General features: G+C 38.1%; 1 protein-coding gene and 1 pseudogene across 16 annotated transcripts in view; both read right to left on the bottom strand.

The window, feature by feature from the left end:
* The window catches only part of LOC141279750 (large ribosomal subunit protein P1 pseudogene), a 61,426-nt pseudogene extending 36,840 nt beyond the window's left edge, over nucleotides 1-24,586 (bottom strand).
* The window catches only part of RBMS3 (RNA binding motif single stranded interacting protein 3), a 715,503-nt gene that overhangs the window by 610,907 nt on the left and 77,198 nt on the right, over nucleotides 1-27,398 (bottom strand). The window contains exon 1 of one of the 16 annotated variants that reach the window (XM_033864513.2): nucleotides 24,473-24,585. The exons of 14 other annotated variants lie outside the window; for them this stretch is intronic. The gene's annotated coding sequence lies outside the window, so the exon portion shown is untranslated. Of the gene's footprint in view, nucleotides 1-24,472; nucleotides 24,586-27,398 lie in introns of those variants that run through there. One more of the 16 variants, XM_033864514.2, reaches the window with a different exon arrangement.

Here is a 27,398-nt window from a genome sequence, read left to right as displayed (position 1 = left end):
GTGTGTTATTTTTTTCTTTAATCAACCCCAGATTTTTTTTATTTGCTTAAAGAGGGTTAGTAAAAGAAATAGGAGAAAAATAACAAAATTCAGAATGCTATCTATCTAAACTCTATGTTAAATGATTGTAAATGATTGTAACTCTATGTTAAATGATTGTAAATGATTGTAACAAATGATTGTAAATGATTGTATTAGTTTGTTTGAATGATGATAGAACAGAAAGGGGGTATAATTTTTTTTAAAAAACCCGAACACCACATATCTAGAGTCTATAATAAAATTGGAAAGGTATTTCAGTGGATCATATTTTAGGTGTTGCCTCCTCAAGTCAAAAGAATGTGTTGTTTCCAGGACCTCAATGAACAGAGCAGTCATCTGATGAAAGCTGTTTGATTTTTAGTGCTCCCAACAGTTAACTGAAGAACTTTTAATACTTCAGAGCACATAACCCCCATATACCCCTTGCCCACCCCCATACACAGTAGGCAAATTTCTTAAGCGAGACAATTTAGATAAAGCAACAGATACCTTGCAACCTTGAAGATGCAGGAAGTAATACACATTAAGGAAGAGATCAATAAAGTACAGGTCTATGCTTCTCCATGTACATTATCATATATGTGAGGCCATTCATGTCTCCGTGCACCAAACAGCGACTGCCTCCCTGTTCCCATTTACCATCCATGAAGCAAGCCAGTCAAGGCAAACGTTCTGTCCTCTATTGGCATAAGTAGGTGATTTACTTGAAAGGAAATTGGCATTGTTTTTGACTAAGACAACATGAGAACTAAATGTCTTCTAAAAATTCCACATCTCTCTTTGTGTGTGAGTTGTTTGTGGAGGCATCTGTACTTTGGAGTATTGTGAGCCTTCAGACGTCTTTACCACGGCTCTGATTTTATTCAAAACTTCAGAGAAATGCCCGTGTAATGGCAACATTCACTTAACAATTTTTTTATCATAAGTTTTTCTAATTCTCCAGTAGAAAGAGAAAGAAAGAAAGAAAGGAAGGGAGAGAGGAAGAGAGGAAGAAAGAGAAGGAAGGAAGGAAGAAAGAGAGAGAAAAAGGAAGGAAGGAAGGAAGGAAGGAAGGAAGGGAGGGAGGGAGGGAGGGAGGGAGGGAGAGAGGGAAGATGGACAAGAGTTTCCCCACATAGGCTGTGTGCACTGTTTTGTTTCTTTCAGGAAAGAGAAAGGAATCTGATTCCACAGCCAACACAGAATACCAAACACATAAGGTAACATTAATAACAACAACAACAGTTAAGACTAAAATGAACATATCCCTTCCACCCAGGTACCACATGTTTGATATCTGACCCAGAGAGTCATTAGCTCAGAACAAAATGAACCTCTGCAGTTAAAGCCGGAGTGGGGCGGGGGTGGGGGGGAGAGATGATTTAAGGGTTATCATGTGGGTTAAAAGATAAAGATTTCTGGGCAATGTGCTGCTGGCACTGATTTGCTGTATAAGGTTAAGAACATTACTACTTCAGTTCCTTTTCTACTATTTTCAAAACAATGCATCCTCCTGCCTCTCACCCCATGGAGGTGACGTTACAGGAATCCATCCAAATTTCATAACCAATCCCATTTAACCAGGCTGCTAGGTTGTGGCTGCTTCCGCTTATTGCCTTAGTAGAGTAAAAAGGTAGCACAGACCATTGGTCCACTTAACACCAATCTCCTGGACCACGTGACCAGAGATAACATTGATAAGCACCCAGCACTTAGACCACCTTGCTCCTCCCATAGGCTCACAATTTCCGGAGGTGCTGCAGGACGGCTGTAGTAAGGTGACAGTCATACTAAAGAGCGCCAAGTTCCTTAGCAGTAACAGTGAAAAGCAGGAGGTCACATGACCTCTTTCCCTTCTGGACCTTTCTCTCACACTTCCTCAGAGGCCCAAGGGGCAGGAAGGAAATAAGACAAGCTTCCACAAGGTAAATGACAAATGACACTTTTGCACGTGATGTATCGCGTGGGCTACCAAGAGACACAAAAGAGATTTACCACCATATTTCATCTAGGGCAGGACAGTGTACACTTCAGACCTGTGCTTTCGGAACTACCTGAAGGACCATTTTCCTCCCAATCCATCATGGAAACATAACGTGGACTGTACTCAGGTCAGATGCAAGCCCACACAACTTTCACAACACTTTGTTCAAGGGGACAAGACCACTGATCACACACTTGCTCCCAATTCCATACTCACTGCAGACCTAGGACAAGCGCTTCACAGACTGGCATCACGCTATGTGGAGTATGGGATTTGGAGTCTCACTGCCGGGCCCTGACCTTGGCTCTGCAGCTTACTTACCCATGTGTGTGACTCGGACAATGTACTTAATCCTCTGTGCCTCAGCCTCTTCATCTGTGCAATGGAGACGAAAACAATAGCCACCTCATGGGCTTGTGGTGAGGACTGAAATGAGTTAACGTACACAAAGCCACCAGGACAGCTACAACAATAACAGGCACACAGGAGCCCCTCTGTGTGAGATTTTATTTCTCTTGTGTGTTTTCATCCATAGCCCAACTGGCTTTGCCACCTGTACACCTCAAAAGGGGTAGAGCCACAAATAAGATGGTGGAATATTGGTAGCCCTTGCCGCTTGTAAGAACAAGCCATATTTATCTCTCTCTCTCTCTTTCTCTCTCACACACACACACACACACACACACACACACACACACACACACACACGGGGTGGGTGTCTTTCCCCAACGGAAAGCCCAGTCCATCCCCACTGTCTGTCCTTTGTAACCTGCCTGGGAGGCCTGAGGCAGGACTCTAACCACTGGTTGGGGGTCTCCTGTTCCCTCTTCTTTCTGGCCCCCTTACTCTCTTGCTCCTTCTCTCTGTCAGAAATGCTCCCCTCTGGGTCTGTGTAAAACTTACTCCTCCTGTTTCCACAGGTCTCAGATGAAAGGCTGTCTCTTCCATGTCCTTCCTTGACCACTCTGAATCAAGTCTCCTCCATTTTGAAATTATTTATCATGTGTTTGTCTACCTCGGTGTGCATCACACGGTATCTGTAGTCTTCACTGCTAACCCTCATCTGCACCCTGATATTTGACATGTAGTAAATATTCAGTAAAAACTTGTTGAATCAATGAAGTATATTTCTCTATGAATCTGAAATAAAATTTAGTAGTTTCCCTTTGATCTTTTTTCCTTGTTACTCTAACTTCTCTCCACCTTCAAAAAATGTACTCTCATTCAATCACTCATTCAGTATTTACTAGGTTACAGGTACATATCAGCACGCTTGGGTGCAAAGGGGATGGAATAATACATTGGGTTGCTGCTTTTAAGGATTAGGGAAAAATGATGAACAAATAAACCTCATAAAAACTGATATGTGGGCTTCCCTGGTGGCGCAGTGGTTGAGAGTCCGCCTGCCGATGCACGGGAAACGGGTCCGTGACCCGGTCCAGGAAGATCCCACATGCCGCGGAGTGGCTGGGCCCGTGAGCCATGGCCGCTGAGCCTGTGCGTCCGGAGCCTGTGCTCCGCAACGGGAGAGGCCACAACGGTGAGAGGCCCGTGTACCGCAAAATAAATAAATAAATAAAAATAAATGTTAGTTTTCCCTGGACTAGTAGTTCTCAACTTTGCCTCCGTATGAGCACCACTGGGGAGTCTTACAAACTCCCACTGTCCAAACCTCACCCCAGTTCAGCTAAACCAGGACTTTGGTTCTGCCCATGTCCACATTCCTGTCCAAGGTCAGCACATCTGCCTACCAGTGGTGCCCGAGGTCTGGCTTTGGCAGAGGTTCTGCAGCGGTAGTAGAAGTTGGCTCTTAAACACTAAGAAATGGAGCCACTAAGAAAGAAGCCAGCAGAGAGCTGATCAAGAGGCGAACTTTACCAGATAGCACTGCATTTTTTTTTTTTAATTGAAGTATAGCTGTCCACAATGTTGTGTTAATTTCTGCTGGGCAGCAAAGTGACCCAGCTATACATATATACACTCTTTTGCATATTCTATTCCAGTATGGTTTATCCCAGGAGATTGGATATAGTTCCCTGTGCTATATAGGACCTGTGTAGGACCTTATTGTCCATCCATTCTATATGTAATAGTTTGCATCTACTAACCCGGGTCCATCCCTCCCCCACCCCCACCTTGGCAACCACAAGTCTATTCTCTTTGTCTGCGAGTCTGTTGCCACAACTCAACAACAACAGCAACAAAGAACAACCCAATCAAAAAATGGGCAGAAGACCTAAATAGCATGGCATTTAACACACTGTGTCTTTTCAACTGCTCCTGTGAAGGCTTCAGAATCACTGTCCTGCTGCTGCTTTCCTGTGGGTGGGAGTAAGGCCAGTTGAAGCCAGTTTCAAGCTACCAACATCACATCACAAAATGCAGAGTTGGGAGAAATGAGCAGTTGCACCCCATTTTATGATATTTTTACCATATGGATATAATAAATGTTAAGAACTTCAAGAGCACAGATAATAGCAAAACCCAGTAAAATCATTACGAAGTGGTGAATTTTGAGTATTGCCTTTGTAAAATATAATTTATTTAATTACAAGTTTCTATAGTGTGATTTCAAATAATGACTGTGTTTAAAAACCATCTTGCGAAATTCCTAGAAAATTTAAAAATTGGTTTTCACAAGTGTCAACTTAAAAAAATGCACAACGTGAGAGTGAGAATTTAGTTTTATTTGGGGTAAAATGAGGACTGCAGCCTGGGAGCCAGCATTTCAGATAGCTCTGAGAAACTGCTCCAAAGAGGTAGGGGGGTAGATCAGTATATATGTGACTTTGGTGAAGGCGGAGTACATGCAATCAAGCACATATTTTTTTGCAGAAGGTTTCTGCTAGTCACGCGGAGTAGTCGTCACCACGAAGAATTTTAGTGTTTTTCTAGATATGAGGAGATACAAGAAATGGGCTCATAAAATTGGCTCCTGAAAATATCTAACTATCTGAAGACCTGTTTTCCCAGAGCACAGCGTGTCTCATTTCAGCTCTCCACCCTGAACTCCTTTCAGGGTGGTGTTGAAAATCAGCAGCTGCAGCAGCACATGATTTAATCCTTGTAGAGGTAGATGGCAAGTGCCCATGGCGAGTGCCAACTGTAGTTGACACAAGCCAGGTGGAGCTCTCTGTAGGACACCATCCATACCTTTTACAACTTCAGGGATGTATTCTCATTATAAAGCAACTCACCAGATGCAAACTAGTATATATGGGATGGATAAACAACAAGGTCCTACTGTATAGCACAGGGAGCTATATTCAGTATCCTGTGGTAAACCATAATGGAAAAGAATATGAAAAAGAATGTGTGTATATATATATATATATATATACACACACACACACACACACACACACACACATATATACATATAACTGAGTAACTTTGCTGTACAGCAGGAATTAAACACAACACTGTAAATCAACTACACTTTCATAAGATGTAAAAAAATAAAAACTAAAAAAATAAAATATCAGATGGGAAAAAAATAAAACAAATAAAGCAACTCACATTGACTGAAGGGCTCTTGATTCAGGTCGGGAAAGACCCACCTTCACAAGTTTATGGTCTTGTTCTTGCTGACCTCTGCCATTTTGGACTGGTTGCTACACTCAGATGGAGGTGAGTCAAAAGGGCCCTAGACCACCCTCACTCATCCTCTGTTCCCTGTAAGCACTTGGTGTCCCACCGCCCCAGCACTAAACCCTCTCTCTATGCAAACTGAACAGCACCCTGGGTTTCCTTGCCTCAGTGCATTGAAGTCTAATGCTCTGATACTAACCACCCACTTCCAAGCAGAATTTTTTAGGTTTCCAGGGTCACCAGGCAGGATACTAACACATCATTTGATTTGCATCATTGTGCCTCCAGCTCCAAACATTCCTCAGTCATTTTTAATGCTAAAAAGGCTTTGATTACTTCTGAGAACACTACCCACCCCTCTCCTCCCCTTTTCAAACAGCAAAGTCTAGAATTTCATTTCCTGCAAACAGGCACTCTGAAACCAGCTAGATGAATATCAAAAGTGCATTCCCCTAAATGATAGCTGCTTTCCAAAGGATCCCTCAAGGCTCAATTACTTGCCACTTCTTTGCTTGGTTTCATATGTTAGCATTCCTTCGCAGTCTCCAGCGAAAATCATAAGGGCCTTAACCACTGATAACAGTCTGCAAACAGGGAAAGTCATCATTACCATTCCTTTAACCAACACCGAGGGTTTCCTACCCACAAGGTCCGGGGGCCAAGTCTGACTCTTGTTTCCCTTTTACATCTTTTAGTTAATTGCTTCAATTTGTTCCATTCCCATTCACTTTCTTTTGCTAAATCACAATTATTCATCACATATGTGCAGCCAGGAGGTTAGGGAGAACACCCAGCTGGTATTATCGGGAAGCCAGAATTTCTTTTAGGGGGAAGATTATCCTTGGTGTGACCCAACATTATCCCTTTCTCTTTTTTTTTTCTTTTTTTTAACTTTTTGCCTAGCTTCAGAAGCTGCTTATACCCAGAATAGCAGTGCTGTGATTCACTGGGTTAAACAGACAGAACAAATTCAATATTAACCCACAAGGGGCCATGACATCACCACTACAGGCATGTGGCCTCCAGAAGACACTCTAACACGAGAAACCCCAGACACTAATTCAGAAAATAAGTCCAAGCATCCTGGCCTTATGGAATTAAACATTCAGAGGAAGTTATACGTGCCTATATCTTAGAATTTTGCCTGCTAGTTTTTTAAAATTTAGAATTAGATTTACTAATGTATAAGCGCAAAATAGAAGGAACATAATTGAGCTCTTACTATATTCCAAGCACTGTTCTAATGGCTTCAAGTGAATTTTTTTTTCTCATTGAAACATCACAGTAAGGCTGTGAGGTAGGTCCTGTTATCATTCCCATTTTACAGATGGGTAAACTTGAAGACAAATCTCTTTTGTTTTTGTGTTTTTGCAATAGTAATTCTAGGCCAGTTAATAGTTTCTCTTTTCTCATTGGGAAGACAGATGTGCTTGATCTCCCCGAGACATTTATTACTAGAGGAACCACAGTACAACTGGGAGTAAGAAACAGAAATCCAATACTTGAGAAACACTACAATTAAAAGAAGCAAGTAGAATTATTTTGTTGCTTATCAGTTTATGGAGACATTGGAAACTCTGGCTCCCAACGAAGGCATTTTAAATTTTTTTCTCACAATAGTTTGCAACTTAAATTTCTGAAATATTCCTGTTTGATTATTCACTAGAATATTTTCTTATTTGTCAGAAAAGGAAAATAAGGGCACTTTAGCTAGCTTATCTTATTACAAACACATACAACCAAGAATTAATAAAGTTTTTTTTAAACAACGCATTTAAGCTTTTCTCTCAAAATGAAAGCATCGTTTTGGCTAACTTTCATACTTTAACTGTTTAATACACTGTGAGTACTAGTGGTGATCGTTGGAAGATTACAACTGCTTCCTTGGTGTCCCCCACCTCACCCCCACTGTATGCTTTTGGGCAGTGTTTTTTATTCTATGCTTTTGTATACTTTTCTTTGAATCCCTCACACCTAAGAGAATATTGATATATGACTGTTATATAAAAAATGTTTAAAGGATTAATGAATGAAAGAAGCAAGAAATCTTTTAAAGATGACGAGGCTACGGGAAAATAATTCAGAAAGACCTTTTGTACTTAGAACTGACTGAAACACAGCCTGATTCTCCAAACTCTAGATTAGTCAAGTTTTCTGGTCTCCTTCAGAACATCATCTCCATCTTCATGCTGGACCTTTCCTGCAAAACCTAGATCAAATGTAGAGCCTTCCTTGAATATACCATGGCAAAATGATCTGTGCTGTCTCCTGCCCCTGTTTTATATGATGCTCTCTCTCTCTCTCACACACACACACACAGACACACAGAGAATTAATAAAATCGCTGTCATATTTTAATGTAATGGCATTAATTTGTGTATATTACCTCTCAGTTTCTTGACAGCACTGACCACGTTTGCTCACTCAATAATGCTGTGTGTATGTGTTTCCAACATAATTCTACAGAGAGATATTTAAACCAGGACCTGGTGAATAAATTTGCCTGGCAAATGTTCTGGCTTTCTAACACCAGAGATCGCCCCACCCCACTGGCAAAACCAATCAAATGTCTGTTTCCATCTCAAAGATGAACTATTTAAACTTATCACCTTGTGCCTGCCTTTCTCCAGTCCACACCCCTGCACCACACAAGTAAACCCTCCCAATCCCCAAACACTAAGCTTGCTGAGATGATTCTTAGGGTGGCTGAAAGGAACACAGGTGTAGGTGAACCACTATGTCAGAGAAGATACTTCCTGTTCCATGTACAAAATACCAGCGTTTGCTCAAGGAACCATGAGGACACAGCATCTTGGGAAGGTCCATTCAGCTCACTGCTGGAGCTCTGAGCCAACAAAGGTAGCATAAAAACCAAAACACAAAAATGGTATCAGCAATCGTGACACGCAGACATTTTTATTCCTCTCTTTAAAACGTCAGCTCCTCCTGACAGCTGGATCCAGCCACTGGACGTAAGAAATGTTTCGATTTGTGAACCCCTTCCGCCTTTGCCACGGAGGACGACTTCAAACAGCCATCAGTAAACAGCATTCTCATCACTCCAGCCCAGACTGAATTCTAATCAAGGTCTTTTAAATGCCACTGAACAAATCTATATACTATGGATTGTTTTCTTGTATGCCTCTAGCCAAACGCTATTCACTGGGTCATTTATTATTTTTAGAAAACCAAAACAATCCACACTAATAGTATAAATTATAGCACATCTAGAAGCAGCATCCAGGCATCCTTGGTAACTTAATAATAGAACTGAAAGAAGCTTTTAATTATTCCTCCTCTGGTAATTTATTAGACAGTCTGTATCTAGGAATTGCATGAGTGGAAGATCCAGGTTTATATCACCATTAATCAACAGAAACGTTCTGGTCTGCAAATGCGCTAAAAACCAAATACTAAAATCCAAGGAGTACTCATAGTTGAGTTCAAAGAGAAATAAAATACGGAAATTTTAAAAAGTCCAACAGATTATCCAAAGCAGTATATCTAGCAGGAGTCAGGAATTCTTAAATAGGTTATCTAACATAAAAATGAATGTCCAACTTGCAGGGAACTTCTGATAAAATGTTTCTGTAAGTTGTCATTTTAATCTAAGACATGAGATGCAGGGTCAACTACGACTATACTCCAACCTGACTCAATGATGCCCAGGTGAAATCAACAAATGATGTCATGATTTACTCACTTTCTCTTGAGAAAAGCCCATCAGGAAAGCAATAGAGTAAACAGCAGACCACTTAGCTGCTCAAGTTCTTTACGTCTGTAAACAAGTCAATTAAAAAGACTTCCCAGAATCGCCTGTCATAAGGCCTGTCTGTCCATCATCTCCGAATGTATGAAAGAAAAACCATAAAGCCATTTCTCTGGGCTATTTGTTAGAGAGACGTAATTGTAGGCTTCAAGAAAATGACATCTGAAAGAAGAGCTGGGCCTGCATTGTATCCTCAGATTAATTAAGCCAGAGCCTTGGAGGTTTGGCATTGAAGTTTCAGAAAGAGCTGCCTTTTTACTGAGCAAAGTTATTTCTGTAAATCAGGGTTGGAACTGGGGAGTCCTCACTGTCACCATTTGGGGACCTTCTTACTGGACAGAAAGAATAATTTCAGCTACATTCATTTCTAGGTCCAATAATCCATTCCACACTAGTTTCCCATATTTCTCTCTTTCCTGCCCCTTAGCTCTGGATGCTGGGACACGTTTCTGCTGGTTATGCCAATATTCCCTCCTTCCTTGACCCTGTCCCAACCATCAACAAAACAAGCCAAAAGGAAATTTCAACAGTTTTCTTAATTTACACACCATCATTTTCTTCATTGCCCACTCTCTCTTCCCCATCTTCAAACTGTGTGTGGGTATGTCAGGGACAGTGGCTTAAGAAGTTTCATCTGAACTGCTGCAAACACTTGTGAGATTGGAAAAGAGAAAAACAAATTGGGGATATCTCTGATTCAAAAAATTTAGAACAATTCTTGTATTTTTTTCTGTTCTGTTTAAATTTCATTGAAGCTTTACTTTTTAACAGCCTCTACTGAACTCCTGTATTTCATTAGTGATGTGAAAGATAGCTCAGGTTGAAACTGTAGAATTCATTAATTCATTCAACAATATTTATTGAGCACTTACTAAGTGCCAGGCAATGTACTAGGCATGGTGCGAAAAGTGATGACAAATTTGCTCCCTAGCCGTCACTCCAATGAACATAGATCAATTTGCTCTTTTGGCTTTCCACATATCAGTATAGACACTTCCATCTCTCTGGGTGATCAGGCCAAGTACCAACAATAGGGTTTGCTGAACCAGCTTCACTCCATACATCCCTCCATGGACCTTGGTGGTCTTTTTTACTAAATGATACAATGTTAGACTCCTTTCTAACTTCTAATGGCAAGCTAGTTCAGGCTGAAACTTCTCTATTTTAATAAAAAGTTAACTCAATTGATGGTCACATAAGTATCCAGAATCCACATACAAAGAGACATTTTGCAATTCTATGACTAGCACAGGGTCTGAAGAATTAGTTACAGTTTCAATGAATTCCATGCACAAAGTAGTCTCAGTGTCTAAAAGAGAGATGCCACAGTGATTCTCTTATTTTCATCCAAGGTGACATCTTGATCATTGGTTTATGGATGTTTCAACATATCACCCTCAATATTTCTTTTCATTTACTGGCTTAGAACAGAGGAAGAAACATAATAAAATCAAGTGCACTCTTGTCCTTCCTGGTTAGTTATAATCTAGTTGTAGAGAAAGTGCATTACTGTCCTTTAGTTTTCTAGTTTCACCAAAATATTTGATTAAGAATGGGGAAATATTATTTGTCTCTTTTGTAAAAAACAAAACAAAAAACTTATCTTTTCTTCCAAGAACAGTACATGTTCTTTATAGGAAAAAATGGAAAATATAGAAAGTCAGAAAGAAATAAAAAGTAATTATATTCCTATCAAGCAAATACAACCACAAGTTTTAAAAGCTGTATATCCTTTAAATTTTGCTATGCTTTGTTGGTGATTAAATAACATTTATGGTGTTTTCCTGATTATAAGGGTAATAAATGTTAATAACAGAAAATTTGGAATATACAGAATTCTATTAAAGATAAATTATTTGATTCTAGCAGTGTTCTTGTTTTGACACATTGCCTTTCCGCATCAACTAAAATATTTTTCTGTCTTGCTTTCCCTTTGTCTCTTTGTCTCTGTTTCTTCTCTCTCTCTCTCACACACACATTCACACACACATTGTTTGTTGCTTTCTTAACATATGACAATTGTTTTTCAGGTTATTAAATGATTTTCTTAAAGGTAAGTTTTAGTGGAGACAATATTTCACCATGTAGACGTAAAGTAATGGAATGCTTACATATTAGAATTAAATTATTTTTCTATTGTAATTATTGACGGGATAAACATCAATTTTTAAAAAATTACACTATAACTTTATCCATAAAATGGAATATCACATCAAATTATTAAGCATGTTGAAGACTTCTCATAAATATCACATATTTCACCAGAAAGTTTTTACACAATTTTCACCAGAAAGTACATACAAATATATAGTATTTTTCTCTTTCAGCTTTTCCATGTGTGTTTCCAAATATCATTTTATTTTTTACAAAATAGTTCCACCACTGTTGGACATCTGGGTTGCTAATTAACCTTTACAATTGTTTTTGATTCCTTGATCAAGGATGAACACACTTTTCTAGTAAAGACTGACTTTCATTTTCATTTTTAAAGCTGTAGATACAGAAACAATGGCAAAGAAGTCATCGACAAGTGTCACAGCTCAACTAGATAAAGGATAAAAGACTGTAAAGAGATGAGCTTAATTTTACTTGTGTCAAAGTAGTTGGTGTTTAGAAAATTCTTGTCCCGCAAGATAAAAAATTCCCTCTAGTTAGGCCAGAAAAACAAATTTGGAGGAATCTTTCATTAGAACCCTAAGTTTTTTTTTTTTTAATATTTCTCAAATAGATCAATATAGATATGTGTTGTCAGGTAATGTCTGCATATCACTAAAAACAGAACTGTCACCTAAGTAATCCTATTTTACTTTTTATATTAAAAGAAATAAACCTGACTTCAGTTACATTTTTACAAAGAGTGATTTCTTTACCTGTCCCAAATTTAGATGCATATGACAGTGAGGAATATTCTTAAAGCTGAAAGTTGGTTCAACTCTTATTTCAGCCTAGCATTATTTTTTTTCCTCTTTTTTTAAAAGATTTATTTTTTATTTATTTATGTTATTTATTTTTTTTTGGCTGTGTCGGGTCTTAGTTGCGGCAAGCGGGGTCTTCATTGAGGAGTGTGGGATCTTTCGTTGTGGTGCACGGGCTTCTCTCTAGTTGTGGCACGCAGGCGCCAGAGTGTGTGGGCTCTGTAGTTTGCGGCACATGGGCTCCAGCTGAGGCACGAGAGCTCAGTAGTTGTGGCGCGAGAGCTCAGTAGTTGTGGTGCGTGGTCTTAGCTGCGCTGTGGCATGTGCGATCCTAGTTCCCCGAACAGGGATCGAACCCACATCCCCTGCATTGTAAGGCGGATTTTTTTACCACTAGACCACCAGGGAAGTCCCAGCCTAGCATTATTTTTGGAGATCCAAATGTTTATTGCCACTTATATGTATTATTTTTTTTCCTTGTTTGATACACACAAGAGGATTAACCAATTCTAAAAATATTTGAATTATGGGAAAATGCTGTTATGCTAAATTTCTAAACTGAATGGCAATTCCTTAACATTTTAAAAGGAATATCTACTATATAGTATACTTTTCCTAAATCTTTTTGATATCCTTACTTTGAAAAAGCAAAGCTTAATGGTGAATTTACATGTTATTGCTTTCTGCAGCCTTCCTCACCTACAGAAATTGCCATTGTCCCACCCATAGAAATTGCCATTTAGTGTGGCAAGGCCTTTTGCAGAATCTCTCTGTTTGAAAACTGCAATTTAATGTACTAATTTCCATCCATATAAATAGATGCTATCGGATGCTCTTGATAGTGGTATTAATGGAAGCTGGGGTCAGACTCTAATACAAAATATCAAAAAGTATTTTATGGGATCTTCCTTAATAGCCCTTGTGAAGTCTACTTTCATTAATTAGCTCTTATTTTTCACTGAGTTCTTCAACATCGAGAATAAAGAGGACTGTGTAGGGCTATGGCAATCTGAACTCCACAAATTATTTCAGGCATCAGTCACTCCATGAACTCGTGATGCTGGCAAAACTTTGCAGGAAGGGATAGGTCGGCAATCCCAATACTTCAAGCTACAGGAAAATGGAAAAAGCACAAAAGGCATATGCACCTGAAGCTCAGAAAGCCAGTGCACAGAGAAGTGAAATTTATTATTCTAATGACTTTCCCAGCATGAGACTCTCACCAGGAGACACATGTCTGTGCATCTAATAAGGCCATAGAGTTCGGGGATTCCTGAAGGACTCCCGTGGCTCTTTCCAAAGCAGTGTTTTATAGGTGGGAAAATACAAAGTATGTGAAAAGGGTGCAAGACTGCTACTATCTACACTGCTTCGCTGCTAGCTACCCTCACATGTATTCCTTGGAAATGAAGCCAATTTTGGCCAGCAAGCTCCAATTAAAATATTAGGTTGTTTTAAATGCTTATTCATATTTTGTTCTTGAAGCATGAGAAATCCTAGATCAGGCTAGCTGGAATGTCTCACTTCCATGGCATATACAACTGGGTCTACAATATCTAGGTCCCTCCAAGTTCATCCTTCTCCACTTTATCAGCCCTTTTATGCAATTATAAATGTTTATGGACATATACCCCTAAATCTATTTTTATATAATAATGTGATTATTCTACATGCATTGTTTTGCCAGGTTAGTACTTTGTTTTTCAGTAAATGATATACCTGAGGTTTTCCAGTGTCATATATGTAGCTGTATCATATTTAACCAAACCCCCTCCACTTTGGGCCTTTAGTAGGTTCCAACGTGTCTACACAGGCCATCCCTGTGCATATATCATTTTGTCCACGTGCACATAATTCCTCGAAGTAGAAATTCTGGACCTAAGATATTTTGATGGACATTTCCAAGTGGCCATCCAAGTGGCTTTTCTGATTTAGTCTGTGAAAGTAACCATTCCTGGACATCATCATTATCCATGTGAGGTGATACAGGTCTTATATTTTTAATCCATTTGATAGCAAAAAAGTTTTCTCATTGTTGTTTTAAATTAGAACTTAACCTCAGTCATTCCTTTTACATCTTGATGTTTCATGAAACCTTGGGTTAGAAAGCCTCAGTAGGAATTACTTTATATAGTCATCAGGTCTCGCTAATGTGTTTGTGATTATTCACAGTGAAGATCCTGGTCCACAAAGTAGGCAAACCCAAATAAGAAACAGTCTACTCCTAATTCTTTCCAGGCTCGTGTCTGCCCAAATGTACTCCAAATTAAATGTATCATGTCCCCCTCCTTCTTTTTTTTTCTTATGGTGTGTTAGTTTCTGCTTTATAACAAAGTGAATCAGCTATACATATTCATATATCCCCATATCTCCTCCCTCTTGTCCCACTGCTTCTGAATTAAGTAGTAAGCTGCCTCAGGGATTATAATGAGGCAGTCGCAGATTTAGGCCAGAGCATGAGGACATACCAAATTCAACCAAAAGTCCTAGCAGGTAAGAACATAAATCAGAATTAGAAGCTGAAGCTACTATCAGGTGTTTGGAACAGACTTGTCTCCAGGGCAGATGAGAGAGAGGCAGAGTTTCTACATGGCCCAGGATGTAAAAGAATGGGAACCACTTATTTATTCCTTTGCATGCAGGAAGATCTCAGAAAGTATTGATATTGGAATGACATTCCAAACAGGACACTACCCAAAGGACCAAAGAACTGCAATGGGGTGGAGTTGCTCCTTACCCGGAAGTAGGTTCTAAAGTCAATATTAAGGCCCAAGTATAGTCAAAACTACATGTTAAAAATACCTGATGTTATTTGTACAGTACACTGTACATGGTCCAACATGGAAAATAGCTGTCGCATTTGGGAAGTAACAATATAAGTTAAAATTGTCACTATACCCACTATTTTCCCCTTTGGAAACTGGACATTTGTATGCAACCACTCATGTGTAAGATCTTGTAAAGGCTGTACCCAATGTAAGACCATCCCTCTTTATACATTGTCAACCAAATAATACCCAACTTTTCTTGAGTATATTACCTCATTTGGTCCTTCAAGGAGCTTGATGCCGTAAGTGCTATCACTAACTCTCTATTTTGGGGGGAAAATGGTCTCTTTTCACATAGGAGGTAGTAGGTGTGTGAACGCATATACACACTCACTGAAACACACACATATATTTCCCAGTAAATATTATTCACTATGTAAACTTCAGATTGATCACAGGAGTGTATACAAATTACCTACTGTTTAAAGCAATACAGTCATAAAGAAAAATCGATACGCTTACCAATGACAGCTATTTGTAAATATTTTCTTATGCATATTTAGCAATAATGGCCAGAACACTCATGAATATTTATTTAGTAGAATGAAGGTCATTAAGATCACATTTTAGATGGAGGTTAACCAAGCTCTCTGAAACTAAGAAATACTGTTATTTCTCCAGAGGACTTTTTGGCCCAATAAATTGCCTTAAGAAAATAGCCTCTTGAGGGATAATTATGATCTAACTGCCTGAGATCTGAGCACCACAAAATTTGCCACTAGGGCAACAAAACATAGAGTAAATGGATTTTCCCATCGCTACTTTGAGAGAGTTGTGAAGTAAAAAGACAACATGACAGAGGTGAGAGTAACTGTCAGTGTGAAGCCTGCTTCTCAAGAATGATCTTGAAACACCCTTAAATGTCTGTGTTCAACATCATCTGCCTTGTGAATTCAACTTGCACTGGTCCTACTTCATCAGCGTGTTTCTCTGGATGACATACCTACCATGCAACCAATAAGTGGACCTTACAAAAATAAAAGTGATCATGATTACAGTTCTTTTTAGTAACTTTTGTTTTTACAAGGTTCACATAAAGTTCTAGAAAGAACAGACAAAATTACGATATCTTGATAGAAATCATATCAGGGCCTGGTGAAAGGTGAGAGTGCAGAGCACCGGCTGGAAGGAGGAATATGGGAAAGTTCTGGATCCACAGAACTGTTCTATATCTTGATTGGGGTGACAGTTAAGGGTATAAACTTTTACAAAAGTCATTGAACTGTAGACTTAAGATCTGTGCTTTTTGTTTTATGTAAATTTTTCTTCAGTGTAATTTCCATTAGGATTTCTTCTTTGGAAAAAAAAGCAATTGCCATTTATCCAAAGCTTTCCCTTTGATTTTGGAAACAAAGGAGCACACTGTGTAGTCACTGATGTTTTGGAAGACTAAATGTTGCTGTAATGAGGAGTATGTTTTTTCTGGGATGTGACATCAGAAGATGAACAGAACACCTACTTTTTTTTTTTAATGTGCAGATTTCCCCATAAGAGTTACCTTGTTTGGCTAAAGAGTGAGGTGTTAGGAAGCTCCAAGTTATGAGAATGGCCATTTGTAATGAACATTCTAAGCGCACTGATGACAAATGTGAATTAAGCAGTAGGCCAAATGAAGCATATGTTAGAAAAACATACAGTAGTTTTTCTATATTGCTTTTTCTTAACCAAATTTCATCTTTTCAGAGTTTATTATGAAGGCTGTTTATGAAGAGGCATAAGAGAAGGGGTATTATAGAGACAAATTTTTATTTTAATTCAATTTAAAACAAAATAAGTTATGTATTCCCTATACATGGCGGGCATTGTGATGACACCAGGAACAGAAAGGTAGACAAGATTGTGTGTTTCCTTAGAGAATATCCAGTCTGGCAGGAGCCCAGGCCCTGAAATGAATAATTACAACACAGATAAAAACTGAGGCAGGGCTGCTGTGGATAAAAGTATGGGCTCTGGAACCAAACTGTTCAAATTCTTGTTTGCACTTACTAGGTGTATAATCTTAGACAAGTTGTTTAAATACCTTGTGCCTCAATGTTACATCTGAAAATGGAATGGATAAATAGTATCTATCTCACAAGGTTTTGAAGGATTAAGTAAATTCACAGATGTAAAGTTCTTAGAACACAACCTGGCAGAGAGTGAGTGCTATGTAAGTAACAGGGAAACACGTGGCCGCCAAGGGTACTTCCTCTTGGTCAGTGTCCACTCTGCCAGGTGTCCTGATGTTGGCAATGAATGCATCATGATTGCAGAGCCTGATACTGCTCAACAGAAGCACAATCTATCTCCTCTTGTGTTAACTCCATGGAAATCCATGAAAATCTGAATCACTATGTAGCTGATATATACAGAGAGAGAGACAGACAGACAGAATGAGAGGAAGAGACAGAGACAGAGAGACACACAGAGAGAAACACAGACACCAAGAGAAAGACAAACAGAGATGGTGTGAGTGTGAGAACCAAGGCTATGGTCTGCTTGAGAGTTATATTTCACACCATAAATGAACAAAGTTGTACTATGGCATGAATATCTGGCAAAAATATTGTGGAAATTAATATGCACACACATGTAAACAGGTACATACACCTTTCACAAACATCTATGTGGAATGAAAGAAAGAGAGCAAGGGGATGTTCAAATGTGTATTTCCTAATTCTAGAGTTGGGATAATAACTCTAAGAAAAGTGGAAAATGTCAATGACTAATCAACAAATTGTAAGAGCAATTTTAAGGCATACTTCCTAAGAAAACTTACCATTAAGTAAAAACCAGAAACAAAAAGAAACCAAAAACAAATGAAAACCCCTCTCATTTTTACTGGAGACTAGGATTGCTGGCAAAGCATCTGGATCTCATACTAATCTGTGTCAGGTAACAGGACTTCAAATGTTGTAGAGTCCAGATGAAGAACTCATCTACTTCTAAAGGACTTTGGTTCACACCTAAAATAACTCTGCATAATTACATCAATGAGATTTGCTAATAGGAAACCTCATATGTATTAAAATACAAGTGTTAATATCTTTTTTCTGGTTTATAATTTTATCTCATCAAAGTCCACATGCCCTTTGGTAGAAACTTCCAGGCAATAACTAATTATGTTGTTTAAAACATTATTGGCTGTTTTGGGTGTCTTAAGTTGTGAAGATTAGAATCCCATTAGCAAAATCATCAAGTGAAAAATACATAACTCTATTTGATTTGCTATACAGAGATTCCATGATGAATAATTAAAGCATCCCCTCCAGGACTTCTGGTTTCAGATGGCAGAATGAAGCATGATTTCAAAATCTTCCTTCCCGCAAGCCTAATTATAGTAAGTAAAGGAAGAAAAAAAATGCCCAGCTGTAGTCAAGCAAAAAAAGAAGCTGGTGGCCACTTAAGAAATAAATGCTCCTATGAATCTATACTCCTTAATCGACACACAAAAGCCACAGTTCAAGTCCAATACTGACGCTAAAATAACCTGAACAATAGAAATATCTGCTTTCTTTATACCAACTCAAATGCACCCAGGTGTGTGCGCGTGCGCACACACACACACACACACACAGAGTCGAACGCTGTCATCACTGTTGATAGGGTAAAAAGAATCAGTCGCATTTAATCGAGAATATAACAAGAATGTGCTATAATTTTAAACTGCTTTGTAGGTATTAGATAATACAATCAGATAAGAGAAAGAAAAAATTATAAAAATAGGATATCAAGAGACATGTTTATCATTAATCTTAGGTAATGTGATTATGCTTCAAGGAAATATTAATTTAAAAATATATTAGGAACACTAGGAGAATTCTGTAAGAGAGTGATATGTAAAGTTATAATCTAAATGTAGAAAATATAATGAAGAGATAAATCAATTTTTAATAGTAAACAAAAATATTAAATACTTGGTATAAATCTAAAAGAAATCCATATTGCTTACATGAAGGAAATTTAAAATTCTACTACATACCATGGCATAATTTGGTGACTGGATAGATATGCCATGAACTATAAAAGGAAGACAGGATAGTATAAAAAGGTCAAATTGTTCAAAATTAATCTGTGAATACAAATGAGTCCCCCAAAAGACCCATAAAACACTGTGACACATGTTTGTGAAAATGAACAAAATGTTTATCTCAAAGAAAAGACATAAAAACTTGAAGAAAATTTTTGAAAATGAAGATTAAAGAAAGGAGAATAGACCTAAATGGTATACAATTAACTACAAAATAATAATTACTAAAATTGTTTTGGGGAGAAAAAATGGAATTATAGTATATGGAATAAAATTAGAAGGATTCAGAAATATAGCAAAAACATATGGAAATAAAATCCATGGTACAACTAAATTTCAAATCTCTGTGGAAAGAATTATTCAATAATTAATGTTGGGACTGTAGATCCAGTTGATTGGATTTTAAAAATTACATATATGAACCATAATGTATATATGTGTATATATATCATAAACGTGAATGTATATGTGTATATGCATATGTGTTTGTGTATTTTACCCCTTACATTAGAATATAAAAATAAATTCAAAAGGTCTAGAAGAAAGTATGGATGAATTTATTCATAATATTTTAGTGGGAAAGCTATTTTAAGGTGGTCTAAAAACCTAGAACGCTCAAAAGAAAAATATGTTAGATTTTATACACACATATTTTAAACTTTTGTACGGCAACAATATCATGAAATCAAAATGCAGAAAAGAAATTGGGGAGAATATATGTGCTACGTCAGATAGAATGTTATTTTCTTAATTTATACAGAATTCAAAAAAGTCAGTAAAAAGATATACAATCCAAAATAAAAATCTGTAAAAAAATGAGTAAGCTTCTAGAAAAATATACAAATGATGGATAAAGGTGATCTAAGCTCCTTCATAATGAAAGAAATGTATTAAAAAATGAGGTTGCATATTTCACAGTTCAGATTGGCAAAAAATTTGGAAGTTCAGCAGTCCAAATGCTAGAGAGGTTATGAGAAAAAGCAGATGCTACTGGTTAAAATATAAATGTATGGATCATTTCTTACAGGCAAGTTGGCAATCTCTGAAATAGCAGAAACCTCAGGGTTCCTTTGATCTAGTGTTAGACTTAGGAATTTATCACAAGGTTCAAAGATATATGCGTAATAATGTTCATCACATCATTGTTTGTATTAGCAATGAAAGCAGTCATCAAGAATGCACTGATTGACGACATTCTGGTACCCAGATTACAAGAAATATACTATTGCTATTAACAAGGATGAGGTAGAGTTGTAGGAGAGATAGAAAAGGTGAAGAAATGAGGGAAAAAAGAAGCAGCTGGTATCTACATATCTCTAATGATAATTTTATATACATATATGCAAATATAAATATGTCCACATTAAATTCTCTAGAAGAACAGGCAAGAACTCTTAGAAGTGCATAGTTAGATTTGGAAAGAGGAAACAGGACACAGGATAGAAGATGTTCACTTTTCCTTTCACAGCTTTCCATCCTATTAAAATTTTCTTAACATGCACTTATATTTTGGTTTTGTTTTATTTTGTTGTTGTTTTTTTTTGTCAAAAGGCATTATCTGTGCAGTAGATTATGGACCATTTTTTGTTTTCTCTTTAAATTCCTTAATATTAAACACACTACTTAATATTATGTTTGAAGTTAATTCTCCAAATAATCAATTACCATCCGAATGAAACTAAGCTGCTCCACACGTGTGATGTTGATTAAGACTCATCCTAGGCAACCACCTTGTCCTAGAGCAGACCGTGAGATTTGTTCTATGCGTCTTCATGGCCTCTGTACCATCTACTACACTGCCTTGCAGATATAAGGTGCTCAATGCAATTTTGTCAAATGAAAACACTTTAAGAATGTATTAAGTTTTGATTTATTCTATATATGGTCAATTAACTGAAATCTACCTATAGAATTTTCTGTTCCATGAATCCAGACCTGGACACATCTGTAAGTAAATTAGTAATCTCCAGAGTGAATCAGTCCTAAAACAATCAATTGTTCAATTTATAAAAACAAAACAAATAATCAACAGTGTTAATGAATAGGAACACGCATCCCTTAATTCTTAGCCACAATTTTATAATGACAATTTTTTAAATTCCTTTACTTTCAAAAATGTTTAAAATGAACTGTTAGAATTATGAGTCAATAGGGATTCATTGGGTGGCTTCACAAAGAGAGAATGGAATAAGAAGTTTTGAAAGCTATTAGAATTTAAATTATTTGTAATGGTATGTTAAATTATATTTTTTTAGAATCTGAAAAAGAGCGGATATATGTATACATATAACTGCATCACATTGCTGTACAGGAGAAACTAACACAACACTGTAAATCAACTATACTCCAATATAAAATAAAAATTAAATTAAAAAAAAACTACCACAAAAATATAAGGTACAAGGATATATTGTACAACATGGGGGCCATAGCAAATATCTTATAATAACTACAAATGGAGCATAACCTTTAAAAATTGTGGATCACTATATTGTACACCTGTTACATATGATATTATACATCAACTATACTTCAATAAAAAATAAATTTAAAGGAAAAATTATATTCTTGTAAAACCGAGGTATGAAGATAAAATAGATAGCAGACCGCTGAGCAAGTTGTAATAACATTTGTAAAATGTCAGAGCAGGGCATCCCTGGTGGCACAGTGGTTAAGAATCCGCCTGCCAGTGCAGGGAACACGGGTTCAAGCCCTGGTCCGGGAAGATCTCACATGCCGCGGAGCAACTAAGCCCGTGTGCCACAACCACTGAGCCTGTGCTCTAGAGCTCATGAGCCACGATTGCTGAGCTCATGTGCCACAACTACTGAAGCCCATGTGCCTAAAGCCCTGCTCTGCAACAAGAGAAGCCATCTCAATGAGAAACCTGCGCACCGCAACAAAAGAATAGCCCCCGCTGCCACAACTAGAGAAAGCCCGTGCACAGCAATGAAGACCCAATGCAGCCAAAAATAAATAAATTTATATAAAAAAAGAAATGTCAGAGCAGAATGACAGGAAGCTGGTTAGATGGGCATAAATGTACATCGAGTGTTAAAAAATGGTGCGGGCCAAGGAAACTGAGATCAAAGAAGGACGCGTGAGATGATGTGTTTGGAGAAAGTAGTTCTGTGCTAACGCCTCAACTCAAGCAGAGACAGGAGCCTCAGAAGCACCCGTCAAGGGCTGAGTGCGTTGGCTCTGAGTTAACAGGGCCAGAAGGACCGTGCTTGGTCTCTACTTAGAAAATGGAGAAAGTGAACAGCTGGTAAGCTGCTTTGGGTGCAGATTAAAGGTAGGGGAGGTCTGGGGGTGGCCTTGCATACTCAGACTTCGTTGGGGCCAAGGATGCCTGTCTTCCCTGGACAAGATATGGGTTACAGAGGAGAGGGGGACAGAGCCAGGCGCAAACATTTCTGTCTCCTGTCCATGCTGGACAGGCTGGACCTCCAGGGGCTGAGCTGGGAGCACAGGGCTAGAGAATAATGATCATCAGTGTTACAGTCGGGCTTTCAGACATTCATGGTAGAGGCCTCTGAAGATACTAAGAATGTTCCCAAGAAAGAAAGAGACTTGGGAAGAGAATGCAGAGCCATCTCACAACAGAGGTCAAGTGAGAACTTCTCTGTCTTTCTCACCCACCTTTCCCTCTCACCCTGACACCACTAGGGTCAGGGCAGCAAGGATCTGCTGGAGGGAAAGACAGACAGAAACACGGTGCCTCCTTCTTTACTCTGAAGCGTCCATTCCGCTACAGACTTGAGCTGGAGGAAGGGATGCAATCAAATGTGAATCTACATTTTTATTAAAGATTAATTATTGGGTGGGAACTATATATTCTAATTTCTGAATCAAGCCTCAATTTGCTAAAATCCATCCCATATCCCTGTGACCTCACTGAATAAGGAGGGAACTGGAGCTCAGAGAGTTTAAGACTTTTTTGCCAATTACTCTTCAACTGACTAACAAAAAGCTGAGACTCTCAACTGCATTTCCATTATTGTATGGAACCCCTTTTAAAAAATAGAGTGATTTGATTCTTTTTTTTAGCTTTTTTTAAAACCAATCTGTACCTTTTTTAAATTTAATTTTTATTTTATATTGGAGTATAGTTGATTTACAACTTTGTGTTAGTTTCAGGTGTACAGCTAAGTGATTCAGTTATACATATACATATACATATATCCATTCCTTTTAAGAACCTGACCTTTTTTTAAATGAGTGGAGTCAAGAGTGAAAAGTTCCCATGGCCTGAGGGCCACCACAAATATGTGGCACTGTAATAAAGCCTGTTGATGAAGTGCATAAATTAACTTTCGTTTTCTGGAGACAGTAAATGCAGTGTTTTGTCTGAATATATGCACCAAGAACAATGCAACGTTTTATACCATTCCTTTTATGCATAACCCCACTTGCATATTATTAATATTTCCTGACTAGATTAAAAGTCTTAGAGATGATTTTGCCTGAAATGTTTTAGTTCAATGCCCCCTTGGGGGAATTATTTTCAGCCTTAATTAACTTAATTGACAAGGCAACCAAGAGAATTAAAATGAGAGAAAAACAAGAATATTGAGAAGAAAAAATAAGGTTTCCCACTTTATTTACAAAGAGCCCCTGAAACTCAGTGTGTAGCAAGAACGTGCAAATCTGGAACGTTCACTTATTACTGAGTTCATTACCATTTCATGTACCTGGTCAACCTTACCCTGTGCAGTTATGTTCTTTCCTGAAATGTTTTGAATAGGCTATTATTATGACCACCAATCTAAACTTTTTTAAAGCCAGTATCATCTAAAATAAATGCCTCTGTGCTTCACATTGCTAGAAATTTTTATCATAAAAGTATGCATTCCCTCCCTCTTACGGGTGGCCGTCACAATGGGTTTTGTTTGGAGAAATAAACTGAAAATTTAATTCTGTCCCCACCCTACACTCCTCCCAAAGTAAAGCATCTGAATTGTAATTCCAGCCAATCTCCCTTCAGACCTTGGTTCATGAATTTCAGAGGTAAAATGGTCACAGCCTTGGGAACTGTGTGGAATCCGCATAATTTACTATTTCCTGTGATTCATCAAAATGCCATTCTTCCCAAGAGGCCATTTTTTCCCCCATCATGAACACACACATACACTCACACAGAAACATACCATAGATAACTTTAATTATCAAGAATACACAAATAGACTATAATTTAAAAGGATTACAAGTGTGTTTAGTTACATTAAATTAAAACAAACAGATCCCTAAACCACTCTTTCTCCTATGAATTTTTGTCTGCATTCTGCGAGTAACAAACAGAACCCATTTATTAAGTATCTTTAAAAATTACAGACCTGGAGTGAGTGGACTTACCTACACTTACTTGTCACTTGAAGAACACGAACTTGCATTCAACTTGAAAGTGCTAGAAAGTTGACCTATGCTTTATAAAAATTCTCAAACACTTTTAGATCTTACTTTAAAAAGAAAACGAAGTAAACTACAGGAGTCGTCGGCATGATGATTACGGCACCCATCCTCATTTTCCATTCTCTCATTGGCGTCCAGAGTCCTCATATTTCCTCTTGGGCACCAAAGGAATTCCCGACATTCTTGCAGGAACTCCTTTCTCATGTAGCCTAAGGCATTAACTGAAAATCCACCACTAGGCTTTACAGAGCACAGAGAGCAGGAAAGTCTGAATTCTGGCAAGAACTTAGTTCTCATGTACTTCTGGTTAGAAAGTTCCAGTCAACAGCTACTGACATGTTATGTTTGAAGCCCCAAAATTCTTTCTGGTAATATTTTCTTCCTGCACTAAGAGCACCATCCCCACAGTGTCAAATATCAGCTTTTCTAGAAGCTAAGAATTCTAACTAAGCTATGTGTGCAAAGAGGCCTGAAAATATGGTTCCATTAATGCTTATTAGTAATCCACACACCAATGGGTCTATGATAATTCAGGAGTTCCAAACCCATAAGACTGAACTGCCTTCACCAGAATTCACAGAACAGAAAAGGCCGATAAAACCAAAGTGTGAACAGAAAGCAAAACTTCATAGTCTTTTCACTTTGCCATATTCAGAAGCACTGCTCTGGCTGCCTCAACACACACACAAATATTGAGCTCCTACTCTGTGTCTTCTGCTGGTATTTCTGTATTCCATTTACTCCTCTAAAGTAGCAGCAAGTAAATATGTGGTCCTTTTGATTGAGAATTAATTTATATTAACATGGGCCAACTCCAGGTTTACAAATGTTCTCTCTGTTTTTGTACCTGTCATCCCAGGCAGCAAATTTGCAAAATGGGCTTGGATGAGAGACCCAAAGACTCACAGAAAAATCACCAGGATAAAAATCACTTATACTTTTTCACTTTGTAGCATCCTTTCCATAAAAGAATAACCCAAGTTAAATATACATCTTCATTTTCCCTTCTCTGTATCAAAAAGTTGGTTTCCCCTGGCCACGTGTACAGTCTGCGGGTATGCCCAAACCATGTTTCTCATTAGTTTGAAACACTTCTCTTACTCCAAATTAATCATTTGATTTTGCTGTCAACGCCTGTGTCAAGACTTCCATCAAACCTGTTTCCTTAATGGTCCCCTCTGGCCACGGACTGCCAGTACGTCCCTTAAAACGTCAGACCCGCACATATGCTGGATAACATGAATTTTCAGGGATATTCTAGTAAGTTGCATTACAGCGTGATGAGCTTTATATTTGGATGAGAAAATCATGCAAGCCAAAAAGTGTACAGACAGAAAGGGCTGTCTCTGATGAAAGGGCTTCCTATGGGGAGAGGCATTTTATTCTTTTAGCGGAATCCCCATCAAAGCAAGAGGAGAAGCCAAGGTTTTAGATCAAGCAAGAAAGAGTGAAAGAGGATGCATGGGAGATAAAATATCCTTCTTCCTCCAAAAATGTTAGAATATAGTACTTCCTATTACTAAACATTCCTCAGTCAAGAAAATTTAAATCTATAGCTTTCTGTGATAGAATTAGATAAAGCCATGACTTTTCAGGAGACAATTTACCATTCTCAGTCCCTCTGTTCCTCTCACAAGGAAAATTATAGACAGGACTCTCAGGTAGAATTCATTGAATGAAGAATGGAAATTGCTGTCCCTCAGTACATGAGATCATTTACAATCATAAAGGAAGCCTAGATGGATGGGAAGGCCCCAGTCAATAGCTCACTTCCACCATAACTAAGAGGCTGTCCTGGAAGGAAAATAGTGCACCAATGATTTCACTTCAGGTTTTTAACAAGACAAATATCGCTGACATCACATTTGGCTAGATGGTGTTTGCAGGAGGGTTGAAATTCGACATTGGATAACTAACAATCCTACAGCCCTTTGTGAAAAGACTTCTGGTTGGGGTTGAAGTTCTCAAAGAGAAATCTTCAGGCGCTGGGCTGGGAGTCAGAGACAACAGTCACTGGTGGTGTCTGTATTCTCTTTTCTGGAGAAGCCCCTTATGGGGATATGGCAAAATAATCTATTTTGTTCATTTCCTCTGTGATTACATGTTGAAAGTTTTAAATTATCCTTTTTGGGAAGAGAGAAAGGGAACCACATACATAAAAATTGTTGGCTTAAACTAGTTCCAGAAAAGGTACCAAATACTGGTAGCATACACAAAACAGAAATTTTACCTTTCTAATCAGTAGCCTGCTTACACATAACAGCTAATTGATTTTGGACTGCATTTAAGACATTGGCCTCAACAAAGGGAATATAGTTTATAGACATGATAGTCCTTATGAAACTAAAAACAGTAGGTCTGGGAACTTGCTCTCTACCATCAATTCCCAAAAGAAGATTCAGAACTGGTGAACCCAAGCAAAACCAAGGACAATTTCCAGTTGCCCTTGTTTAGTGAAGGGAAAGTTTTTAGGAGACAGTGTCTGTTATACTTTCCAGGAATGAAGCAACTGCTATCGTGTGATAAAACTCTACTGACCACATTGTATGGTTGAAACTGTTTAGCCTCTCTGGGGCCCAGCACAGCACCTGGTCTACAGCATGCCATCAAAAATAATGGATGGATACCATAAAAAAGAATGAAATAATGCCATCTGCAGCAACATGGATAGGCCTAGAGATGATCATACTAAGTGAAGTAATTCAAACAAAGACAAGTATCATCTGATATCACTTATATGTGGAATCTAAAAAATTATACAAATGAACTTATTTACAAAACAGAAATAGGCTCACAGATGGAAAACAAACTTGTGGTTACCAAAGGGGATAGCAGGGGGCGGAGGAGGGGAGAGGGAGGGAGGGATAAA

Source organism: Tursiops truncatus, chromosome 10 (assembly GCF_011762595.2).
Source record: "Tursiops truncatus isolate mTurTru1 chromosome 10, mTurTru1.mat.Y, whole genome shotgun sequence".
Classification (NCBI taxonomy): domain Eukaryota; kingdom Metazoa; phylum Chordata; class Mammalia; order Artiodactyla; family Delphinidae; genus Tursiops; species Tursiops truncatus.
The sequence above is the reverse complement of the archived record's forward strand: the minus strand, read 5'-3'. Positions and strand labels throughout refer to the sequence as shown.